This window comes from Crotalus tigris, unplaced genomic scaffold, assembly GCF_016545835.1.
Source record: "Crotalus tigris isolate CLP2741 ecotype Arizona unplaced genomic scaffold, ASM1654583v1 scf7180000023654.2194447, whole genome shotgun sequence".
In the NCBI taxonomy this organism is placed as follows: domain Eukaryota; kingdom Metazoa; phylum Chordata; class Lepidosauria; order Squamata; family Viperidae; genus Crotalus; species Crotalus tigris.
In genome coordinates, this window is record NW_024100101.1 from 1462915 (window position 1) to 1477847 (window position 14933).

Consider the following 14933-nt stretch of genomic DNA (forward strand, 5'->3'; position numbering starts at 1 on the left):
TGGAATTGAAACAAGGAATCTAGAGGTCGGAGTGATTATCTCTGAATGCAAACTCTAAGAGAAAGACAGGGAATGTAATAGTAATGATTCTAGATTTGATAAGATGAGAAATTGACTGCAAATAAACCATGGTACTAAAAGGGCACTCCTCTGAGGGATCGAAGAGTCATACACGAAGTTGCGACAGACTGAAAAAATAATAAACGCATAAAATAATTATAGGTTATACCCATTTCTGTGCCTACATTTCTTGACTTACGGGAAAGCTAATTCATCTGCTTTTTTTTAATTTGCAAAATGAAAATACAAACAATACAAAGAGGAAGGATGAAAAAGAAAACGAAAGAAATAGGAAAAGAAAAAAAAGAAAAACACTAAAACATAAAGCAGTGGTTCTCAACCTTTCTAATGCCGCGACCCCATAATACAGTTCCCCATGTTGTGGTGACCCCCAACCACTTATACATCATTGGGTGCCAGGGGCGTGGCCAAAGATAAGGGGGAAAAAATGGCGGACAGCCTTGTTTGGCGACCCCCATGAAATGGTCGTTCGACCCCAAATGGGGTCCCGACCCACAGGTTGAGAACCACTGACATAAAGGAATCTATTTGTAAGGAATTGGGGTCTCTCACAACAGTTGTTCTGTTGGAATTAGACCCTAAAAGTTGTTAAATAGGTGTGTCTGTCTGTGTATGTGTGATTTGTTTTAAATAACAAATTGTACATAGGATAATGTAATATATCAATTACTACAGAGGTTGGGCACCAGGGACCAGTTCCACGGAGAGAGGTTTTTCTGCGGACTGGAGGGGGAGTGGTTTTGTGTGTTGCCTGCGTCCTATGGATGGGGCTTTCCTTGTTTGTGCAGACCGGTTACTGGCATGCCGCGGTCCAGTACCATGGACTGGAGATTGGAGACCTCTGATTTAATATATCATCACTATAATCAATAGTCCACAGACTAATAAAAATCTTGAATAGCTGATAGTTCACCCAAATAGCATCAGCTAAAATACATCTTAGGAGACGCCACCATATAACATTATATAGCAGCATTTGAATGACTTTAGCCTTTGGTTTAGCTTATTCACTATCAAAAACATAGCTGGGGAAGTTTTTTAACATGGCACTGACAGAAGTCAGCTCCCCAGAGAAGGAAATATTAAAAGGGCAGAAAAATATATTTCCTTAAAAGGATTTTAAAAGCAGAAAACCAACTCTGCCCCCAAATCTCTCTGTCCCAAGCAGAAGCCAGTTCTGTACAAATGCAGATGAAAACCACCAGAAAGGCCCCAGCTAGGAGATCAAGAAGACAAAGACCTAAAATCTGCATACCCCATCTGAGATGGGACATAATAGGACTAACCCATCACCATCAAGAATACCAGAGAGGCACACCTAAACTCAGGTCAGAATATGTGACACAGGAAATAGCCTCAAAGTTCATGCCACAGGAACAGGAAACTATTCCAAATAAAAAGCTTTCAGAGGGTATAAAAACCTGCTACCCATGTGCTCAGCCCTTCTTTTCTCTGGTCTTTCCTGCAAGAACCATCTTTCTGGCTCTTTCAATAAACTGCAACCTTCTTTCTAAAGCAGTCACCACGTTATTTATTTATCCCCGGCTTGGATGAACCAGGATGAAGACTTTTCCTTCAACAGCACAAAGAGACACTCTTTCTCTAATGTGCATCTTTAGTGACAGGAATCGAAAGCAGAGGCTCTCCTTGCTGGCTCTGCTCTGCTGATTGATATGGTTGGAATCATAGGCAAGGGCTCCTATTGGCCTCTCATTTTGGCAGTAGATGCTGGCAGCAAATCAGTTGAGGTTGAGGGACCAATAGCAGCAAAGGATGAGTGTACTGGGGCAGTAGACTGTTTTCCTTCCTGTTTATGGGCATGTTGAAGGCAGATCTTATTACTGTAACGCGCTCTACATGGGGCTACCCTTGAAGAGCGTTCGGAGGCTGCAGTTGGTTCAGAATGCAGCTGCGAGAGCGATTGTGGGCACGCCAAGGTACGCCCACGTGTCACCTATCCTCCACGAGCTGCACTGGCTTCCTGTGGGTCTCTGGATGCAATTCAAGGTGTTGGTTATCACCTTTAAAGCCCTTCATGGCATAGGGCCAGGTTACTTACAGGACCACATCCTGCCGCACAGTTCCCAGAGACCGGTGAGGTCCCACAGATTGGGCCTCCTTCAGGTCCCATCGGCCAGACAATGTAGGCTGGCGGGCCCTCGGGGAAGGGCCTTTTCTATGGTAGAATCAACTTCCCCCCGAGGTTCGAACTACTCCCACCCTGCCGGCCTTTAAGAAAGCCATTAAAACTCTCCTGTTCCGGCAGCCCTGGGGCTGATGTCCCCGGGGGGGGGGGATATGATTGGATACGCTGTATGAATGTATTTATTTTATTGTTTTATTGTCATATTATTGTTTTAATTTTGTATGCCGCCCTGAGTCCCTTGGGATTGGGCGGCATATAAATTTTAGAAATAAATAAATAAATAAATAAATATCACTTCCATATTTTTTACTTCTCAGTTTCTCCATAGCTTTTCGAACTCAACCAAACAATTTAATCCTCTACTGAAATGCTTGATCCAACTTCCAAAATGTTTTTAGAATGATGTTGAAAGCATGTTGAAAGTGAACCAAACCATTTAGGATGACATGATATGAAACAGAAATAATTTAGGATTTTTAAACATTGTGGGAAATGGGTGGTATGAAAATACCAGACAAATTATTTCTTTTTTGCTAAATGAAGTAACTTACTTATTTCCTTCAGGTGTTGAAGTACTGAGTTCATCATTTGTAGGATAATGTAATTATGTGTATGTCATCCTTATGTCTACTTTTAATATTGAGCAAGAGTGATAGTATTCTTTATGGAGAAATTTATATGTGGAATTATTTTATTGTAAACTGGAATGCACATTTGAAATTGGACCTGCTTATCATGTGGGTTTCTGCTCCCCTTTCTTACAAAATTTAAATTCTCTCATGAGACTTTTTAGCTGTACATTTTGGCAGCAACTTCTGCATTTATCTCAGCAAGCAGGAACTGTGGAATAGTATTTGAAGAAGACAATGTAGTGATTTTTCCAAATTTGCTTCCACAAATGGCACAACGTAGAAATTATTCAGTAAAGATTATTTGACAGCCAAATAGACGGTTTTTTTGTTCTGGCAATTCTTATTTATGATTTTTGTTATTGTTGTTGTAGCTTAACTTAGTTACTGTGGCCACAACCAAGCCATACAAACTCCACAATGCTTTTGGCTGTGCAAAAATATTTATAGCATCTTTAATTATTTGGTTAAAATGTAAAAGGCTTTAAAAATACTTTCAAGACAAGCTGATACTAAATTTAGCAATTTAGAATCTGCAGGCTTGAGTTTGTTTTTTTTACAAGAAACTTCTTTCCACAAAATAAGATCTTTTTTTGTCTAGGTAATAGGTTGGTCATCTATCAATATGTTCCATGAGTAATGTATGTACGTATGGAAAAATTGAGTTTTACTTGTGATTGAACTATCCCATAATAACCTTAAAGAAAGGGGGTGAGGGTTGGAGAGTATAGATACAAATACATAAAGTGTTTATTTCAGATTAATGTTAATTTAAATAAATGATTATATCCCAGTGAGCTTTTAGGGAGGGAGGTGTGATAAATAAAAATAAATAAAATAAATGTTATAACATTTTATTTCAAGATTGATATATGTACTCTAGGTAATTCAAGTTCCTTTGTGGCCAGTTAATTTAGAATTTGCTGACTGGATATCAAAGGAAGTGTATGCCAGACAAGATGCCAGGATAATTATAATTAATAATAAGAATTCATTAATGAAAATCCAGTACTTATAGCATCAGTGATTCCTCCCCCAACTTCCAAAGTGAGCCAAAACAATAGGAAGGAAGTTGCATGGAAATGATTCACACTGGGGTTGCTTTCATTGGGTATGTTTTATAGCTCTTCAACCTGTCTCCTCACCATGGTGTTGTTCAATTTAGCTAACAGCAAGAGAAGGTTACAAAGGGGATTAGCTGCATTCCTAAAACCGAGATAATGGGTACCTAGCTAAGACAAAAAAGGGAAATAATTATCTAAGTGGGGTTAGAGGAGGATGTTTATTATCTCATAACTTGAAAGACTAAACAGGAAGAGCTTCTTTGTTTATGCAGCTTCTCTTCCAGATGTTAATTGAAAAATGCAGGTCAATCACAGGACAACATTGATATATTATTAAAAATTTAATGGGCAGAAGGAACACCTTTCTTTCTCCTAATTGTGTACTGTACAATGATGGGGTTTTCACTTTCTTGACTTTCACCTTTGTGAAAGTCTATTTCTACTTCTTTATCAGTTTCAATGTAATATGAACACACTTCTAAAGTTATTATGTGATTCTAATATCATGGCATACATTTTGTTCTTTCTAAAATTATATTTCTATTATATATAACAGGCATGTTTGGAAATATAATGTGGACCCTATTCACATGGCAAACTTAAAACTCTCAGTAATTCCAGTTTGAACTCCAGCCTTTTTTTAATTTGGGGGGGGGGGAATAAGGTTATTGCTAATAACCTTGCTAATAAGGTTATTAATACTTTAGATTATCATATTGCTAACCAATTTTTTAAATCATTTGAGTTATTACAAGTAGAATTTAAACCGTTTAAAACTGCAGATTGGCAATATATATAGTTGTAACCATTGGATAACTTCACCATTTAGTCTAGTTGCATTATTCCTTTATTTTTTCATCAAATGTGTATACTGCCAAATCTTCAAAAGCCACAGTGGCTTACAACAATATACTAAAACACAACAAAATGTTTTACAATAAATAAACTAACACAACACAAACCAACACATTACCACTAATGTAATCATTAATATTATATAAACAACATCCATGTAAAGACAGCAAATAGTCATTCTCAAAAGACCTTCTAAAAGGTTTGGTCCCCAGAAGACCACCATCAAAGGATCCAATATTAATTTCTAGAGCAAAGTTTCCCAACCATGGCATCTTTAAGATATATAGATTTCAACTCCCAAAATTCCCCAGCCAGCATGTTGTAGAGGTTGAGAAATATTGCTCTAGACATTGCTCTAGCAATGCTGGCTGTGGAATTCTGGGAGTTGAAGTCCACATGCCTTAAAATTGTCAAGGTTGAGAAACACTGTAGAGGAAGACTGTTTCATAATTTATGCTTTTGGGCTTCAGCCCCCTTCCCCTTGCCTCATGGAAGTGGGATACCATCAGTCTTTCATGTTGGGATACGGAGTATCTCCTTGGATGGGTAAAGTTGGTTTGGAGTAGATGCAGTGGTGGGATTCAAATATGTGAACAACTGGTTCTCTGTGTGGATGCTGCTTCCGGACGTTCGTTCTGGGCCTGGGTAACAAAAAATTAGATACCAGTTTTGCTGAACTGGTGCGAATTGACTGAGTAGATTGTCCAGTAAGCACCATGGTGTTAAGTCATTAGTAGCATATAAAATGCCTGAATTTCTATCAATATTGAAATATGGCTTTGCTGATACAACAGGTACAATAATAAGCCATTAACTGGCATTGTTAAGGTACATTTTAGTCATTAGTGAGAACACTAAGATAAAGAATTAAAGCAGCCAATTTTAATAAATCACATTAAATAACTTAAAAATATTAAGTATGACTTTGTTATCTCCTTAGATAAGTTTTTAAAAGGCTTGGCTATTAAGTTCATTTTTCTAGAAATGTAAAGTAATGTGTGTGAGGAGTTACACTTGTGATGTGGACTTGTTCCACCAGGATTTCAAAATTGGTTTAATATTCATGAGTTTTTATATAGGATTTTTTGGGATAATAATACGGTTAAATTCCGTATATGGATGAGTTTCTGAATTAGGTTAAACAATTGAATTTATTACTTTTCATTATGAAACCGGATTGGTAAACCTGTATCATTCACCAAGCATGGGTTCCCCCAAAAAACAAATCTTTTACAATGGAAAGACCTACACTAGAGTTATCTTGAATTGATTATATGCATGTGCTCGCTACCTAGGAACTGCTGCTTTATCGACAGAATAGAAAGATTGATCAATATTGTCCTATGTGGTCAAGTTTAATGCTGCATTTAATGCTTGCATGAGCAACATAAGTAGAATGTTCAGAGAATGGACCTATAAACAGGGCTGTCCACAGGGTGTGATAAGAAATGTCAAGGTGATGTCTGGTTTTTATGTACGCAAATAGCCCTGCCTGTTAACAATCACAATATATAAATGCAACCTTTTAGTTTAGCCCAAAGAGAGAATTATGTCATAAGAATTTCTATAGTAGTGTTTTAGAGTGTCAGCCATTTAATGCAGGCAGCCTTTACTTTCCCACAGCAAAGGTGAGGATGCCATCGATCCCTTAGGGCAAAATACTCCATAATCTGCAGAGGAAATGTAATTATATACAATTTACCTTTATGTAATCCAAAGCATGCTTTCCCTCATTGGCCACTTTCTGGTGCCCAGAGGAAAAGAGAAGAAAAATCCAAATGTCTTATTAATTCCTTGGAAATTCAGTGAAAAACAATCACAAGCATTAGAAAAATTATAAGTACCAGGTGAAGTGGAACTGAAGGAATGAATAAATGAATGTAGATATATTATTTTCTTATTACTTTGAAGGAAAGGGAAGTCAAACTTCTGTTTTAATCATGATTCCTTCTCTGTTGAATTTTCCCTACCAAAAGGTTTAATAAATCTGAATACTTGAAATAAGTGAAAACCACAAACCAATCCATCAAAACTATATGTATCTAACATGCAAATTTTATGACTTGAGATCTTGGTAAAGAAAGGTTCTGCATAAATACAGGTAATTTACAAAGTACGCAAAGGCAGGACACTATAGAAAGCAACTGTCTCTTTCTTCCCCAAATACAATATAAATACAATCGCATCATCCATATATGTACAATGCATCATGAGATCTAGTTTAGTATGTTGGTGTAGTGGGCTAGAAACCAGGAGAGTATGAATTCTAGTCCTGCCTTAGGCATGAAGCCAACTAAATGACTTTGGGCCACTCTCTCCCTCTTTCTTAACCCAGGAAGAAGATGATATCAAACTTTTCCCAATAACCTTGCCAAGAAAATTGGAGGGAGTTGTCCAGGTAGTTATCAAAAGTCAAGACTGTCCTGAAGGCATGCATCTAATCTAATCTAATCTAATCTAATCTAGTCTAGTCTAGTCTAGTCTAGTCTAGTCTAGTCTAGTCTAGTCCAGTCTAGTCTAGTCCAGTCCAGTCCAGTCCAGTCCAATCCAATCCAATCCAATCCAATCCAATCCAATCCAATCCAATCCAATCCAATCTAAACATGCAGGTCACACATACCCCAGCTCCACAAAGGCAAAAAATGTCACGACACATCATGATACGTTTGACACCCATGTCCTAGAAGATACTTTCATATTGGTACAAGAAACAATACAGCCATATTCATGAAGTCCCAGTGAGGAAGTTGAGATTGTCTCAAAGAATGCCATATACCTTACTTTTTATACCTCTTTTATGAAATAATATGATCAGCACAATTTGCTGCGAAATAACCTATGGACCTCCACGTATATAATAATCCAATTCCAACTTCACCAGTAAGATTTTTTTTACTGGTGTGAAGTTAAATATAGGAAGAAAACTGCCTCTAATGATGTTTCTTACAATATTCACTGTCTCTCTTGCCAACAAATGTGTAAACACACCTTTTCAAGGTTATCCAACAACACTTAAAGATTTAATGAGGAAGCCACAAAACATGTATGGCCTCTCCTGAAATATTAATACACCACCATCAATGTTTTATCACACTGCTATCAGATATCAACCTTTACAAACTTCAATAATTTTAAAGCAGTTCATGAAAAATAGATATGTTTACCGGACATGTTTCAGCAATTTCCATCTCCCACTCAATGGTAATTAATATAAATTATCCTGGGTAAACAAAATATGCCTTGAAGATTCTGAATGTGCCAGCATTCCCATGTTGGAAAGACACCATGATAAATGTTGTTTAAGGTGTGAAAGTCAAATATTATAACATTAAATGGGCTCAGGATAGCAGAGAGACACGCTAGACACCATATTCTTGAGAAAAGATATCTGGATCGTATAAATGGAATATAGCAACTGTTCTGCCTTTGTAGTTAGGAGGAAAAGAGATCTGGAATAGCCTTTAGGTTCAGCCCCATTTGTAGAGACAGCAAGAAGGGGCCTTTAGCAGTGAACTATGTCTGAACTGTAAAGTTTAAGCAAGACTTTTGACTAATTAGAGCTCTTTTTTAAGAGAGGGACCAACTAGGGTATTGTGAACTCCTATCAGCTTACAGCTTTGACACAATTTGTGTGACAGAGAGAGGGAAGGAGGAAAGAATGGAAAAGCAAATGTTTATTTTTAATTGAGTCCTATATTCTTATTTTGGGATCCAGCATTAAATGGTTGAGGCCTTCCCTCCTCTTGTGTAATGCTCAGCAAGAATACAGCTCTTATATCTCTTTCACCTTTTCACTGGTGTAAATCATAGACTTTAGAATTTCATATTTCTGCTTAATTTTGGCTGAATACAAAGTCATTACTCCATATGCAGTGAAATGCAGTGGAGCAGTTCTTAGAAAATTGAATGAACTAGGCCATTACAACCAGCATGGATGGGAAAAGATGGAAAATGAATGTTTTCCTAGGACTTTTGGGTGGGAAAAATAAAGAGTTTAGGAAAGGAGAAACCAATAAAGTTTGAAGGATGGATAGGGTTAGGGCCAATTATTTAATTATATTTTTAATATTCCCCACCTTCTGAATTAATATTCTCCATCTTGGAATTCTACTATCATGTTTCTCATGTGGGTTTTTTGTTTGTGGGGTGGGTGTTGTTTGCTATAACTGGTGAATCTGTGATGCAAACTGAACAGCAGACAAACAACTTCATGGAACACAAACAATTTTAACCTCCTATCTTTAAATGATTGTCTTATCTCTTAGTCATATTTTTCTCTGCAGTATCAGTCATATTTGCCTCCAGGCAGTGGTAGGAAAAAAAAAGCATATATGTCCCTTCCCTTTCATCTTGAAATCTTACAGAAGCTTTCCTCAACCTGGCTTGTACCCCCAATATCCTTACTGGGGATTGTAGTTAACTTGGGCGATATTGCAAATCATAGTTAACATAGTTAACTTGTGCAATACTGCAAATCTTGATCTTATACGAAGCAGATAGCAGATTGTTAAATGTTACATCTTTATGGTTCTTAAAACTGGATAAAATTGTTTTATTGGCCATGTTGGTAGGTTTCATTGATTGTGCTATATTGGTGACTGTGAATTAGTTGGTTTTAATTACATTGTTATGCTAGTGTAGTTTGATTGTTTAAAATTTTGCCATTACTGCTTGTCTAGCACATATTGATATTTCATTGCCTTTGTAAAAGTAATATTATTATGGTTGGTCACACAGCCAGATGTTTAGGCTAGATTTAACATTTTTATTCCCCTAGTGAGAGTTGAAGAAGCTTCTTGGATGAGAAGCAAAATGTCTTCCCCCCCCCAAAAAAAAAGAAAAACAAGAAAATCCAGTTGACCATGTCGACTGTCCAGTGTTGACTCTTGCAGGGGAAAATATACCCCCTTCGGAGCGGGTTCGCAACTAGGGTGTCCTCCTTGATCCACAGCTGAATTTGGAACATCATTTGATGGCTGTGGCTGGGAGGACCTTTGCACAAGTTCGTCTGTTGCACCAGTTGCGACCCTACCTGGACCGGGAGGCTCTCCTTACAGTCACTCATGCCCTTGCACCTCACGTCTGGACTACTGCAACACGCTCTACATGGAGCTACCCTTGAAAAGTATTCGGAGACTACAGTTGGTCCAGAATGCAGCCGCGCGAGTGATAGTGGGTGCTCCTCGATACACCCACGTTACACCTATCCTCTGTGAGCTGCACTGGTTGCCTATTGGTCTCCGGGTCCAATTCAAGGTGTTGGTTATTACCTTTAAAGCCCTATATGGCTCTGGGCCAGGCTATTTGCGAGACCGCCTACTACCTCATAGTTCCCTTCATCTGGTTAGATCCCACAGGCTGGGCCTCCTTCGGGTCCTGTCGGCCAAGCAGTGCCATTTGGTGGGGCCGCGGAGGAGGGCTTTCTCTGTGATGGTGCCCACCTCTTGGAACCAGCTCCCCCTGGAGATTAGGACCGCTCCCACCCTGTTGGTTTTCCATAAGCTGCTTAAGACCTGGCTTTTCCGGCAGGCCTGGGGTTTATAAAATCTGACCCTTGGATGACTGTTCTTGTACTGTTTGTTTTGTTATGTTTTATGTGTTTTTATTGTTAGCCGCCCAGAGTCCTCCGGGAGTGGGGCGGCTTATAAATTTTAAAAATAAATAAATAAATAAATAAATAAATAAATAAAAGCACTTTTGGGGTCCCCTAGTGAGAGTCTCCCAAAGATTTGGGACAGGCAGATATTGTTGTTCAATAGTCTTAAAGTATTGTCACAAGATGTAAGCTATTCCAAGTAAAGCTGCCTTTTGCAATTGACTGATAGTGATTTTGTCAATGGTGATAGTGTTCAAGTGGTGCTTCAGGTGTGTTAAGATTACACCCAAGGCACCTATTACTATCTTTCTTTTGCCACAGTTGCTCTATTTGCCAGTCTTTTGTTGTTGTGTTATTTTCTCTAGTTCTTTCTCTTCTCTTCTGCTGTCTCCAGGTGCTGCCATGTCCACTATCTAGACTTTTTTGTCTGTCTTATTGACAATTATTAAGCCTGGCATATTAGGTGGCATATTAGGTGACAGATGCCTGTCTGTTTTAATTCTAACTTCCCAGAGTACTTACACGTCTTCATTTGCTATTACTTTGTCTATTTTTATAGTTCTACCAGTTCTTGCTTACAGGCAAATGGTATTTCTTGCAAATCTTCCAATGCGCCATTGTTGCTATTTTGTCATGCCTTTGTTTGTAGTCAGTCTGTGCAATCTTCTTGCAGCAGCTAAACTAGGTAATCCATTATTACTATTATTATTATCAACTCTGCAATAATTAGAGAAAAAATAAAGTAGAATTTCTATCAACTGACTTGGTCCTCTACCTCAACTTCGACCATAGATAAAGGGGCTTCTGATAATGCACTCCAATAAAATTTTGGTGAAAATTACATTTGGCTTCACTGTCCTCTGCCATTCTTGCCTGGGGCCTCAACAGAAGCCAGCCAATTCACTCCAATCCTGATATGTTATCTTCATGCTATTATAGTGTAACAGATCTCCTGGGCAGAAAGCAATCTAACCATGCTTATTTAGTTGTGATTTTACACTGGGAGCCCCACCAGCCTCTACTGGGAATTAGGTGAAGACGCTAAATCCATTTTCATTTGTAACTATGTAAAATTGGAAGTTTGTTCCCTGGTGAAATGATGTAAATAGTTTAACCCTCACAGCAATACATAAATCTGTCCAAATGGTCTTAAGTTCTGTCAATCCTGGTCCCTATGATCCTTTTATGAAGATCATTCATTGAAAGATGGAAAAAGTTACATTGTCTCTGTGAATTGTAATTTTTCGTGCTACAAATTGGGGCCTTTATTTGGGGGAGAGTAAGTGGAATACTGAAGTTATTAGCTCATTTGTGATGAAATTACTGCTTTTGTATGCGGCTAATTCCCCCTTTTTGCATGGGAATAATACTGAATATGATAACACATCACTAATTACACTCTCTGTTTAACTTGCCCACCAAAGTTCAGCAGAGAAGGAATCAAGCAATTTACTATCACAGGAGCTTGCTTAAAAATTGTAGGACAAGAGAACCTGCTTAAAATGCTGAAATTTGCTTTCCAATTTCACTCATCTACCCATCCTCTCTGACACCCTGTGATTTCCCTTGGGGATTTTTCTGGAGCATAAAACTCAGGCAGGCTGAAGGTCTCTGGAAGAAGGTTCTTCAGTGAAAGATGGGATTCCCCCCCTCCCTTCCTCCCACACATTCACACAAACATGTCCACAAAAATCCCCTCCAGTTCTTTATAACTAGGATAAGTTCAGGAAGCCTCCAACTCAACCATGAGACTTTCATTAGTATTATTTTCCTTCTCTTTTGGGACAACCCCCCCCCCCCTTAAAAATATTCCTTGAAATTTTGAAAGTGGTAAATCCAACTCAGAGACTGTCCTGGATTTGGAAAAGACTGAGATAGAGGCTATAACTATAGGCAGAAAAAAATCTTTAAACTTATAACATATATTCAATTTGGTATCAGTTAAGCTCCCTAGGCAGGGTGTCCTGTGGGAGGAAATTCATTATGGAAAAAAAAGAAAATCCCCTTTCTGGGAAAGGTGGAAAGGATCTGAAAGGTAGTCTTCTCATTCTGACAAGGTTGGTTCTTAAAGAAGGAGACAGAATTTTGGAAAGATAAAAATTAGAAAGTCAGCAAGAATCAGTTCTAGCCATTGGGACCTCCTAAAATGCTTTGCTGAAGAGCAGAAGGCCCTCCTGAACCACAGAGTTATTGCAGGACTTCTAGACAATAGGACATACTAACCAAGGCTTACATTTTTGCTCCCATCTAGTAGTCATCTGAAGTTTTACACTCCAGATCCAGTAGCCATTCTATTTTGGGAGATATTGGAAAAACAGGACTGCCAAAATCCCTTTCTCCCTAACAGTCCTAAATGCCCCTTCCCATATAATTCAAGAAAGCTCATAACTCTATTTTGCCAAACAGTGCAAAATACTTGGAATAGTTGCTAACAAGTTTTGTTGCTTTGGAAGATGAGCATTGGACATTGGACATATTAAGTATGAGGAAACAGAAGGCAACTGTACTATCTAAAGAAAAGTGAATTACATGGAAGCAAAGAATAAGGAAAAAGCTTGCACTTGCCTGTTTCATGCTACATAGTTTCTAAACCTAGACTTGATTCTCCTCTACCAGCTATATTACTATCCCAGACATTTCTTCCCTAGAATACATGAACATTTGCAGTGGATCTTATATCCAGTCTGTGGAAGCCAACCATGCTAATTCAAGAAACATGTTTAAAGCCATTGAACTAGCTTTGCAAATGAGCTTCGTAAGCAACAATCATGATCACTGACCATTAACAATTAGTCAAGTATAGGAAAATTGGACTTCACTTGGCACAAGCCTACTGCATGCCTATTTGCCATCATTAGGAAAATATAGAGAGTATAACTTGATATAAATGCAGCAATGCTAAAATCTATTCCAGAATGAATCTGCAGTATTGACTAATTGGGACCTGGAAGATTTTCTTACAATTGCCAGGAAGTTGAAAGTGAGAGTCCAAAGAACTAAATCAAAACCTTTAATTCGAGAGTATGGTTGGCTGGGGAATTCTGGGAGTTGAAGTCCACAAGTCATTAAAGTTGCCAAGGTTAGACAACCCTGATCTAGCTCAAATTACAGGTTCCCCACAGCAGATCATTTAAAAAGTAAACATAAAAATATATGAGTAGTACCATGTTCTTTTTTTGTACCCTTTTTCATATCCTTCAGAAACTGAATGCAACAAAAGCCAAAAATTGCACATCTCCCTGGATTGTTTTCCTTCCATTTCACAGACAGTTATACAACTATTTAGAAAAATAATATGCAAATAAAACACAATGCAAAAATGGATAAAAGGCATCTAACATACAGATTACTGCCATCTGTAATGTTGTAATTTCTAAAACCTTTGAGAGATAAAACAGTATTTAGGGAATTTTATATAATGGGCTTTCTAGTAATCATTATTACAGATTTTATTAGTTAGGTGTTCAGATTTACATATAATTTATGAACCAGAGTGTCTGTCTTCAGTCAATAACACCCTCTTCTCTCTAAGATTGTTTGCACAGTTTGGAATCCAAGAAATATAGGTAGTTCTCGACTTAAGACCATAACCGAGCCCAAAATTTCTGTTGCTAAGTGAGACAGTTGTTAAGTAAATTTTGCCCCATTTTACAACCTTTCTTGCCACATTTGCTAAGTGAATCACTGCAGTTGTTAAGTTAGTAACACGGTTGTAAAATGAATCTACCTTCCCCATTGACTTTGTTTGTCAGAAGGTCGCAAAAGGTGATCACGTGACCCTGGGACACTGCAACCATCATAAATATGAACCAGTTGCCAAGCGTCTGAATTTTGATCATGTGACCATAGGGATGCTGACATGGTCGTGTGAAAAATGGTCATAAGTCCCTTTTTTTCAGTGCCGCTGTAACTGTGGACAGTCACTAAACAAACTGTTGTAAGTCGAGGACTACCTGTGCTAGCAAACACTATAAGTACGCAGTAGAAGTAGAATTTTAAGTGTTTAGGAGAAAATGCCAGCTTTACTTCTCCCGTAGCTCATCTGGAACAAGAAGGGTTAAGATGAGCCTACACTCTTTTCTTGTTACTTTGTCAGTGATCTAATGGCCATCGATAATAGTTGAATAAGAATTGATGGAGAGATAGATTTAATTAACCCTGATGTCAGCAGCCAGCATTGCTGCCTGTTTGTGTGTTAATGGAACAATGTGGGGAAAAAGTCCTCTTGAGCTTTGCATGGCTCAGCTGGAGGCGAAATAAAACAGTTCTATTTATCGGCAGCGCTTCCCCAGTCACCCGGGTACTGCTGTGTACAAACTGTCAAACATTCACTACACCCCCCCCACACACCTTGGAATAGAAAGCAATCATATGCAGTGCTTTGCACTATCTGCAAATGTGGGGAAAAGAGGAGGGGGATAGCAGAAAAATCTTTGGATGCCCTGGAGGCAAGTTTTATCGAAACAACAGGAGAAATTAAAGCAGCTGTCACATGTATGGAAGTGTCCCACAAGATGATGGGACAGATCAAACTGTAGAAACTTGGATTGTAATATCGTATA